The 10405-nt window shown below is 50.0% G+C and overlaps 1 pseudogene across 1 annotated transcript; it reads left to right on the top strand.

Moving 5' to 3' along the window:
• The first annotated feature begins 946 nt into the window (after window positions 1-946).
• Window positions 947-1816, top strand: LOC307187239 (transmembrane epididymal protein 1A-like; annotated as a pseudogene). Its single transcript has one exon. The product of its transcript is annotated as a transmembrane epididymal protein 1A-like (transcript).
• The last annotated feature ends 8589 nt before the right edge of the window (window positions 1817-10405 follow it).

Below are 10405 nucleotides of genomic sequence, written 5' to 3'. Positions count from 1 at the left end.
TAATTATTATTCCCATTCTACAGATCAGGAAACCGAGTCTCAAGAAGACAAAGTTAACTTGCTCGCAGTCGTGTGAGTTGCAAGCGTTGGAGCTGAAATTCAGTCACTGTGCAGATAAATGAATAGACCCGATCCCCATCCAGCCTCTGCTGTGCTGGCTGCTAGAAGAGACCTCATGCATGTCCCTTCCCCCGCCCCCACCCGGAGCCTTCATGTCACCTGTAAAATTTGTTTAGCAATAACTTCCTTATAGAGTTGTTGAGGGATTTTTTAAATTAATTTTTATTGGAGTATAGTTGCTTTACAATGTTGTGTGAGTTTCTGCTGTACAGTGAAGTGAATCAGCTATATGTATACATATATCCCCTCTTTTTTGGATTTCCTTCCCATTTAGGTCACCACAGAGCATAGAGTAGAGTTCCCTGTGCTATACAGTAGGTTCTCATTAGTTGTCTATTTTATACACAGTAGTGTATATATGTCAATCCCAGTCTCCCAATGTTGATGGAGTTAAATGAGAAAAAAATTATGTAACATGCCTGGCACCAAGAGACCGTCCGTGGAAGAGAAGTCTCTTTCCTGGAGCACCTAACTCTTTCCCTCCCCTCTCCTTGTGGAGGGGTGGGGCAGAGACTGTGAGAAAAAGGGCAAACCAGTGCCTACAGTGAGGGGCAAGAGGTTGAAATCCCAGGCCTAGCATCTAAGTACGGAACAGAGTGTGGCGCAACGCACGCACGCCCACCATCACGCCTCCGAAAGAGGTCCCACCCAGGAGTGACTCAGATGCTCTGGACACCTTTCCCTGTGTGGGAAGCATGGGTGGGGCTGGATCGGGCAGATCTCCCCGCTGTTCAAAAGTAGCCACTCTTGCTTGTGAGGGGTGCCGGCGAGGTTGCTGCTCATCTCCCACTGTCGCCCTGGTGGCCCTGACATACACACTGAGACCATGGGAACCCTCGGGAGACACCTGGTAGCAGGGATCTTCTTCTTCTTCTTCTCACTCTACTACTCGGTGCTGGTGTCCTTGGCCCTGTTACGGGGACAGAGGTTCCTCAAAGCCCCTCTGCCCCCAAGGGAGAAGCGAGGGCACAGGTGGTGGCAGCTGGTCCCTGTGGAAGGAGTGGGGAAGGTGGTTTTCTCCCTGATTCTCACCTTCCCCGAGTTCTTCTACCCGCCAGGAACAAAGCGGCTGATGATGGTGGACTGGGAGGCCCCTCGGTGACCGTCACGTTCAAGGACGAGTGGCGGCACTTCACCACGCACCGGTCCTTCCTCCTCAGTGGCGTGGTGGACATCGCGAGCCAGGCGTGTGAAGCTGGAGCAGGCGGCCGAGGCTCTGGCCTTCCGTGCGCTGGTGCTGCTGGTGGTGACCCACGCCGAGCACAAGGGCGCCCTGGAGACCCGCGTGCACGCGCTGTTCACAGTGCCTGCCTTCCCGGCCAGCCCGGCGCTCGCCATCGAGATCTGGGTCCCCGGCCAGCCCCAGCTCTGGGTGCTCAAGACTTGCATGGGGCTGGTGCTCAGCAGCTGTCTGATGCAGCTAAGCATCCTGATGTACACGCCGCCCTCGGGGCAGCCCTGGAGAGGGGAAAACCCCACGGACCTCACCTTCCTCACCATCTTCTTCTGCTGGCACCTGGCCTCAGGGGCTGCCTTGCTGGCCGCCATCTACGGCCTCTGCAGCCTCTGGCATGATCGCTTCTCCCCCTGGAGAAAGGTCCCAGGTGCCAAGTACCACCTGTGACCCATAGGCGAGGGCAGTGAAGAGCTTGAGAAGCTCCGGGCAGGGGCCCAACTACGAGATGGGGGTGTCTAGGTATAGAATCTGTCCCTGTGCTGCACCCTTTGTAATGAGAGTTTTGAGGATGCCCACTGTGTGCCTAGTGCAGAAATGTCCTGGGATCTGCAATGTGGCTTTCCATCACAGGAGTCGCCTTCCTTGTTCCTAAATGAACCTTCCAGTTCCTAGGATTCCTGCTATCTATCTCTCTGTTCTCTCCAGGCCTGTCTCTTTCCTGTCTCGCTATTCAGTATAGTTCCTAACCATGGACTTACACGAAGTGAGAGCAGGAGTAGTGTTTTTCTTTGACAGCTTTTGGGATCCAAGAGGAAGAAATGAAATGAGGGAACAGAGAGAGATGGAGGGTCTCTGGGGACTCGGCAGGGCTCTGCGTGTCTGAGGCGGGGCTGGCTTCGCGTGTGCATGTGTGTGCCGCCGGGGGCTGAAGTGGTGAAATGTGTGAAAGGGAAGGGGCTCTGTTTTCACATCATGGTGAGGACGTCTGTTTTCTTCATTTCTCTCTGTTTTTTATTCACACTAAAGTGTAACAGGAAGAAGAGCTGGTTTTGTTGTTGCTGTTTTCTAATCTAAACTGGACGAGGCTACTTCTGCCTCAGGGAGTAAGGGATGAGGGGAAAGGGGGTGGCAATCAGTTTAGCAGGGCTCAAGTCTGAGGAGAAAGGAGGCAAGGGAGGAATTCCCAAAGGTGGGTGTAAGAAACGAGGATTACATTTGTATAATTTTAAGTTGTTTGGGTTCCGCTGTGACATAAGACAACTCCACTGCTTATGCAGAGTCTTTCAGTAAAGTCTTATGATACACGTACATGTGTCTTGTGTGAGTGATTCTGGGGCAAGATCAAAGAAAAGGCCCAGATTTCAGGTGGTGGGAGCAGAAGGGGAAGAACCGCCACGAAACATGGGGCACAGATGACCTCAGTGGTTCTGGAGATGCAGGGACTTGGAGCCAAGAGGGAAAACTGCAGCCCCTGGAACCTGCAGAACTTTCCAGCCAGTCACTGAGCTCCTCCCAGAATGAGGAGAGGAGGTGCTAACAAATTCACATACTCAGTGAAATATATGAAAGCAAACTCTATAAAAATACTTATCCCTGGGTACAATTAGAAAACTGCTTCTGATAGCACGTGTCTGCTTATGTGAGATGATAAACGCAGCATTTGGAAGTCTGAAGAGGCAGGAAGACGGGAGGAGATGCTGGCCAGAGATGTGGACAAAGGACCACAGAGAAAAGTGCCCACACATGAAGCAGTGGCAATTCTGCCATGGCACACGCAGTCAGAGATGCTGTCCTCAGAGACAGAAAATCTCTATGCCGCACAGAGAGGGATTTGCATTTGCAGATGGAGGGCGAGATGGGCTACACATTGTCCTCTGAAATATGCCTGGACACTCCCTAAAGAAGCAGAGTGCAAGAGTGTGGAAACAGGCCCTGGAAACAGTAGGACAGGGGTTAAAGCAAAGAAGGGGAGCGAGGGAAAGGATGGAAGTGGGGCAAGGGTCTGGCAAGTCACATGGGCTGGGCTTGCAGAGGAGCGAGATTCTGGGTCTAAGGAAGAGACGTCTTCCTCCAGCAGCTGGAACCAGGCCAGCCTCAGCTTTCCTCCCCAGCAAAGCAGGAACCAACCTAAGGAACAGTCAGCACCCTTCTTTCTGTCCCCACCCTAAAAAGCCCAGAAACAGAGCCAGCTTTACCGGCGGCTTGTGCGCCCCCAGCAGTGAAAGCACTGAATCCTAACCATTGGACTGCCAGGGAATTCCCAGGACCCCTCACTTTATATCTTCCGTCCAAAGCCCTGGGAGAGGCCATAGCAAGGGGTCCATATGATCGCTTATCACTGAAAAATAGCAAAAGTTAGATATTTCTGTATTCTTTTTTTCTCCATAAAATCTGGCTGCACCCTCTCCCTGAAGACTTAACACAGATTTACTTTCAGGATGCCTTATGATAAACACCTCTCTTTCCCTGTTAGTAGACCATCCTTTATTCAAGGATAATGGTAAGACTCTTACTTCTTCAGCTTGGAAACAAGAAGCTTAAAATGCTAATGACATCACACACTGGCTGAGAACCACCTGCTAAAGTAGAATCCCTCAGTCAACAAATGTAAATAAGTCTTATCAGATGCTGGGCCTGACTTAAAGAGGAGTAATTGGAGGTGCAGAAAACTGATGGCTAGGAGAGAGATGGGAAGTGATTTAGAGGTGGGTCCTGTTTATCTTCATTTGTGCTGTGTGCGGGAATTCTTGCCCTGCACATCTGGCCCTGGCCCAGCGAATCAGTCATGGCTCTCTAGGGAATCAGAACCAATAGGATATGGATAGACAGACAGAGAATTTAAGGAATGGACTCATGAGAACTTGAGGACTGGCAAGTCCAAAATCTTCAGGGCACGCCAGCAGGCTGGAGACCCAGGGGAGAGTTGATGTTGCCATCTTGAGTCTGAAGGCAGTCTGGAGGCAGAATTCCTTCTTCCTCAGGACACCGTAGACTTTTCTTTTAAGGCTTTCAACTGATTGCATGAGGCCCACCCACACTATGGAGAGTAATCTGCATATTCAAAGTATACTAATTTAAATGTTAAACACATTTGTTAAAAATACCTTCACAGGGGGCTTCCCTGGTGGTGCAGTGGTTGGGAGTCCACCTGCCGATGCAGGGGACACGGGTTAGTGCCCCGGTCCGGGAAGATCCCACAGGCCGCGGAGCGGCTGAGCCCGTGAGCCATGGCCGCCGAGCCTGCGCATCCGGAGCCTGTGCTCCGCAACCAGAGAGGCCACAACGGTGAGAGACCCGAGTACCGCAAAACAAAACAAAACAAAACAAAAAACCTTCACAGGGATTTCCCTGGTGGTCCAGTAGGTAAGACTCCACGCTCACAATGCAGGGGGCCCCGGTTCAATCCCTGGTCTGGGAACTAGATCCCACATGCCACAACTCAAAAAAAAAAGATCCCGCATGCCGCAAGGAAGATCCCGCATGCAGCAACTAAGACTCAGCACAGTGGGCTTCCCTGGTGGTGCAGTGGTTAAGAATCCACCTGCCAATGCAGGGGACAAGGATTTGATCCCTGGTCCGGGAAGATCCCACATGCCGTGGAGCAACTAAGCCCATGTGCCACAACTACTGAGCCCACGTGCCACAACTACTGAAGCCCGTGAACCTAGAACCCATGCTCCGCAACAAGAGAAGCCACCACAATGAGAAGCCTGCGCGCCACAACGAAGAGTAGCCCCCACTTGCCGCAACTAGAGAAAGCCCGCATGCAGCAACGAACACCCAATGCAGCCAAAGATAAAATAAATAAATAAATTTATTAAAAAAAAAAAAGACTCAGCACAGCCAAAAAAATAAATAAATATTTTTTTTAAAATACCTTCATAGCAACATCTAGACTGATGTTTGACCGAACAACTGAGTACCGTGGCCCAGCCAAGTTAATTAACCATCATACTCAGCATAATGGAACATGGTCACTCAACGTGATTTATGTCAACTGTGTTTGTCATGATTGTTGGAGACCTTCCAAAAGAATAACAGTAACTTCATTTTAAATGAACTCCATCATTATTGGTTCTGACTGCAGTCTGACTACAACAATACAATGTTCTATGGACTTTATCCCTTCCCTGTATCCTCCAGAAGGAGAATGATAGATTGACGGGTGTGCAGGTAGGTGACACTTGTTTTTAAATTAAAAAAATAATGCTTAGAGGCTTTTTTTTCTTTTTCATGTTATGTATTTTAGACATCTTAGAAAATAACAAAAAGTAGTTTAAAGTATTTTGAAATCTACCATAATGCTCTTACCCAGAATTAATTACTGCCTGGCAGGGCTGAAAGGGTAGAATGTATTTCAACCACACTAAGAGGTTGGATGGTAGGGTTTACATATCAGAGATGAAGCCTTTCCTGCTGAAGATGACTGATGTGCCTGATGACCAAGGCATGGCTGACTGAAAAGTGTTGCAGGTGAAGGTCACTGAAGATAAGGAAATCCAGAACCGGGAGTCTAGTGCTGTGGGAAGGAACTGAGTAAGGATACTGACATGCTTGGAAGACGGCAACCTTGGGCTGGAGAAGAACTCAGAGCCCAGTCTGCGGCGAGTTTGGAGGAGGGGGAGGTGGTAAGGATGGCCAGAAGAAAGAAAATGTGACTAACATCAACTTCAAAGGAGGAAGTGATCAGGGTTAAGCAGACATGGTAATACCTACTGCACAGAGGTACTGTGAGAAATAAATAAGGTTCTGCATAAACAACACTTAATACACAGTATGGTGTACAGTAGATGCTCAATACATATTAGCTTGAGATTCTGAATATACATATGCGCAATGACCAGACCATATATAAAAATAAAACTCTGACCCACAACCTGCAGCAACCAGCCCAGGAAGCCAGCCTGCTATCTATAAATCAGACTTGTAAACAGTCAGTTATCACGCACTTCTAACCAGTCCAGGTAGCCAAATAACAACCCTATAACAACTGACCCAAAATGGGAAGGACCTGATTAATAACGAACAGCTTCCCTAATTTTTGCCCTGCTTCCAACTTAAGACCAACCAAAGAAAGCCAAATATGCATCCCTAAACAATCACATGATACCCCACTTCTAGTTAGCCAGCCTGCAGCTTCCCTATGCCAATAGCCTCCAATCGAGGCATAACTGATGTCTTCTCTTTTTTTTCCCACTATGAAGCGTTCCCATTCCTCTGCCTGTCTTTGAGTCTTTGCCAAAAAGCAAATAAAGGTGGCTAACTCCCTTGCTATAGCAAGCCCTGAATATAAAGCCTTTTCTTGTTCTCCTTTGATTGGTTTTCATCTATTTTCACATGTTTAATTCTTTCATTTATTCATTCAAGCAGTTATTCAATATTTATTGAGCATATATGGATACTATAGGCCAGACCCCATGCTGGGATATGAGAATAATGACGTGACCCAGATGCACAGGTCCCTGCCTTCAAGCTCATTATGGTTGTGGGAGAAGAAAGGCAAATAAACAGCAAGGTAAGTACAGTCTGAAAGGGACTGTGATGAGGGGCAGCTAATCCAGACCTGTGAATCAGGGAAAGCTTCCTAGAAAAGTGATGTCACCACAGGGACCTGAAGGATGAATATGGCCAAGGGAAGAGCGGTAAGGGAAACAGTCAGGAAAGAGGGAAACGGCCATAGGAAACGTCCCCAGGTCATTGCATAAACACTGAAGGAAGTGAATGAAAGTGGGATGACTGGACGTCCGTGTTTGAGCTTGGCGTGCTGAGCCATGAAGGTGGAAAGGCAGACAAGGGTCAGCATCCTTCTAGGCCACATGAAGGCATTTGGCATTTATCCTAAAGCTTACAGTAATGATCAGATTTCCATTTTGGAAACGTCACTCAGGCTCCATGTGGAGTGAGGCCTGGAGGGCAAACCTGGAAGCAGGGAGACCAGCTAGGAGACTAACAGGTGATGGTGGCTGGATGAGAAGAAAAGTGCAAGGACTGGGAAGCTGATTTAGAGGTTCCCACTCAGGACATCACGGCTGGAGGTCAGTAGGGTCGGGGGGTTGGGGAGGGTGGGACAAGCCAAAGCTTGTACAGCTGAGGAAGAAAGTAAATGCAGTCACTGAGAAAACGAAATCCACACTGGGGGCTGGAGAAGAAGAGATGAATTCTGGATGGAGACATGAAGTTTAAGGTGTTGTTCTGGAAGCAGGTGGATGAACTTGTCTGGAGCTCAAGAGAAAGGGGTGGGTAGAGAGGGCAATCTGAAAGTCATAGATGGTCATTAAAGCCATTTATGGGGGTGGGTGAGATTGCTGAGGGATAGGGTGTGGGGAAGAGGGCTTGGAACGGGACTCTGGGAGGCACCACACCTAACTGGAGAAAAGAAGGCAGGCGCTCGTGAGGCAAACCAAGAAAGAGTAGCCAGGGAGATGCGAGGAAAACCAGGACCTTGCTGTAACATAGATACTAAATATTGATATTGTTGTGTTTTTTTTAACATCTTTATTGGGGTATAATTGCTTTACAATGGTGTGTTAGTTTCTGCTTTATAACCAAGTGAATCAGTTATACATATACATATGTTCCCGTATCTCTTCCCTCTTGCGTCTCCCTGATATTGTTTTAATAAAGGGAGTAGCAAACAAAGCCTTGTTTCTTATTCCCAGTTCCTCCTTCCCCTTCCAGAGAAGGATGGTCCCCAGGACACTGGGAGGGAACTTACTCTATGAGTTACTAGTGGAACTGGTCATGCATCGCCCCATCGTGTTGCCCAAGCTGCATCAACAAAATGCTAGCGTTGGTACACATCATTAAGTAAAACTGGATGATGAAATCATGGGAAGAAATGCACATGCTTGGGACAAGGACGTCCCCCTGAGGCAGGAGATAGATAGCACCCTTCCCCCACCCTCCCCTCCCAGGGTAAACAGCTGGAGTTCGTTGCCTGTGGACCGATACTCGAACATGAAAATAGCAGGACAATTGAGAGAGGAGGCTGGGCCCTGCCCAGATAAGAGATAAGAGACCACATATTTCTCATTCTCAAAGTCAAGGAGACCTTCCCGACTAGAAAGCTCCTTGGAGGTCAAAAGGAAAGCGATGCTAAGCTACCCATAGGCCTTTTCTCTGGAAGCCATCTTAGCTGAGAGATGCGAGAGCACACATGGGAGGATCCTGAGATATACCAAATACAGACTCAGAACCAGGCAATTAAAAATGGTTGGCCAGGGCTTCCCTGGTGGCGCAGTGGTTGAGAGTCCACCTGCTGATGCAGGGGACATGGGTTCGTGCCCCGGTCCGGGAAGATCCCACATGCCGTGGAGCGGCTGGGCCCGTGAGCCATGGCCGCTGAGCCTGCGTATCCGGAGCCTGTGCTCCGCAATGGGAGAGGCCTGCGTACTGAAAAAAAAAAAAAAAAAAAAAAGGTTGGTCAAAGGAAACCTGGAAGAAATGCCCCATATAAGTGATTTAAACTACCATGAAGGCACGACTCTTTCTCTGAGTCCGCCTGTGTGTCTATCCACCCGTACTGTACTCTTTTTCCTCCTAATAAACACTTTGTTTCACTACTCTCCGTCTTTGTGGGAATTCTTTTCTGCAAAGCTGAAGGGCCATGGCCTTGTCACTGACCACTGGTCTAGTGGCTAGGATTCAGCTCTCTCACTGCCGTGACCCAAACTCAATCTCTGGCCAGGAACCGAAACCCTGCTTCAAGCCACTGCAGGCCGAGGCCACCTGAGATCAACCCTACATCACACCCAGCTGAGGATTTTACTAGTATCTTGGTTAGGTGGGACTGGAAGTTAATTACAGGACCACAGTGGGCATTATTCCAGTTTGATGGTTGAACAGTATACAGTTAACTATTTAGTTCATTAGCCCGGGTTACTGAGTGCCTACCATCATATTTCCTCTCTCTTCAATAGCCTGTGGGTACAAAAGGGACCACAGGAAGGATAATGGTTTATGTTTCAAGTCCCCCAACCTCTTAAGCCCCCTCTGAGGTACCCCTCCCCGTCCCCACAAGCCTCTCTCTCTCCCCCCCCCCTCCCCTTTCCCTCTCCCTCTCTCTTCTCTCCCCTCACCCACAAACTCTGGGCCTTCCAGTTTCCAGGAGAGTCCAGAGATTACCCTTCCGCCTTCCTCACTGCCAATGGTGTCCCTGGTAACGAGGCCGCTTTCCTCTCTAATTCTCAATTCTTTAAAGACTGCATAGAGGCCCTCCTCCCCCAACCAGGAAAAAACGTCCTTCTCCCAGCACTGTGCTCGGGGGGGCCCTCCGCCCTCCTGAAAACAGTTCCTTAACTTCCCCTAGCAACCCCACTCTCCAGGGACACAGTCCCCAAGGACCAATCTCCGCGTGGCAGCATCCTCACTGCCTAGCGCATCAACCTGTCCTGGTGTCCTGGGACAGAATCTAGGAGCGTGGGGACTGGCAGACAGAGTTGGGAGAGACATTTAACTTCCTTTGTACTTCTGATTGTTTTATCATGTACAAAAGAAAGAATACGGGTAATACGCTCGATTTTTTTTTCAACGAAATCAAAATTAAAACTGTACTAAGGGCATAGAACTATCTAGTAAACCGTGAGGAACGCACGGAGTCCAGTTCTGCCAGGCTGCCCCCGGCTGTGCCTGATGTGCTCCACGGCCACCCTCTTGTTAAAGGGGTTCCGGCCTGAGAATGGCCGGGGTGCCAGGGCCCCTCACCCCTGCGCAGTTCCTCTCCCCTCCTAGGGACTGGGGCGGAGGTCAGGAACTCAGCCCGGAGCCCACCTCTGCGCAGGCGAGGGGCTGCGGGGACGCTGCGGCGCGTGGCGCGTCTGCCCGCCCCAGCGGGCGCCCAAGGGAGGAGCGCGCCTCTCACTGCGCCGCACTTTCTTTTCCTGCCTCAGCCTGGAGGTCCGGCCTCGCAGCTCGCCCGGAAGAGTGTCCAGACGGGGTGGTGTACCCGCCCCTCCTGGGTCGTTTTGTATCCTCAGCGCCTGGCACCGCACCAGATTCGGGACGCAGAGGCTGCACGGGGTAGGAAGCTTCGCGTTCTGCGTGGGTGCCCAAAGCTAGGCCCCAGCACTGCTGTGCCTTCTTATGCCACGCCCGCCCGGGCGAGGGCAG

The sequence above is a fragment of the Stenella coeruleoalba genome (assembly GCF_951394435.1).
Source record: "Stenella coeruleoalba genome assembly, chromosome: 5".
Taxonomy (NCBI): Eukaryota; Metazoa; Chordata; class Mammalia; order Artiodactyla; family Delphinidae; genus Stenella; species Stenella coeruleoalba.
This window is presented reverse-complemented; position numbering and strand designations above follow the sequence as displayed.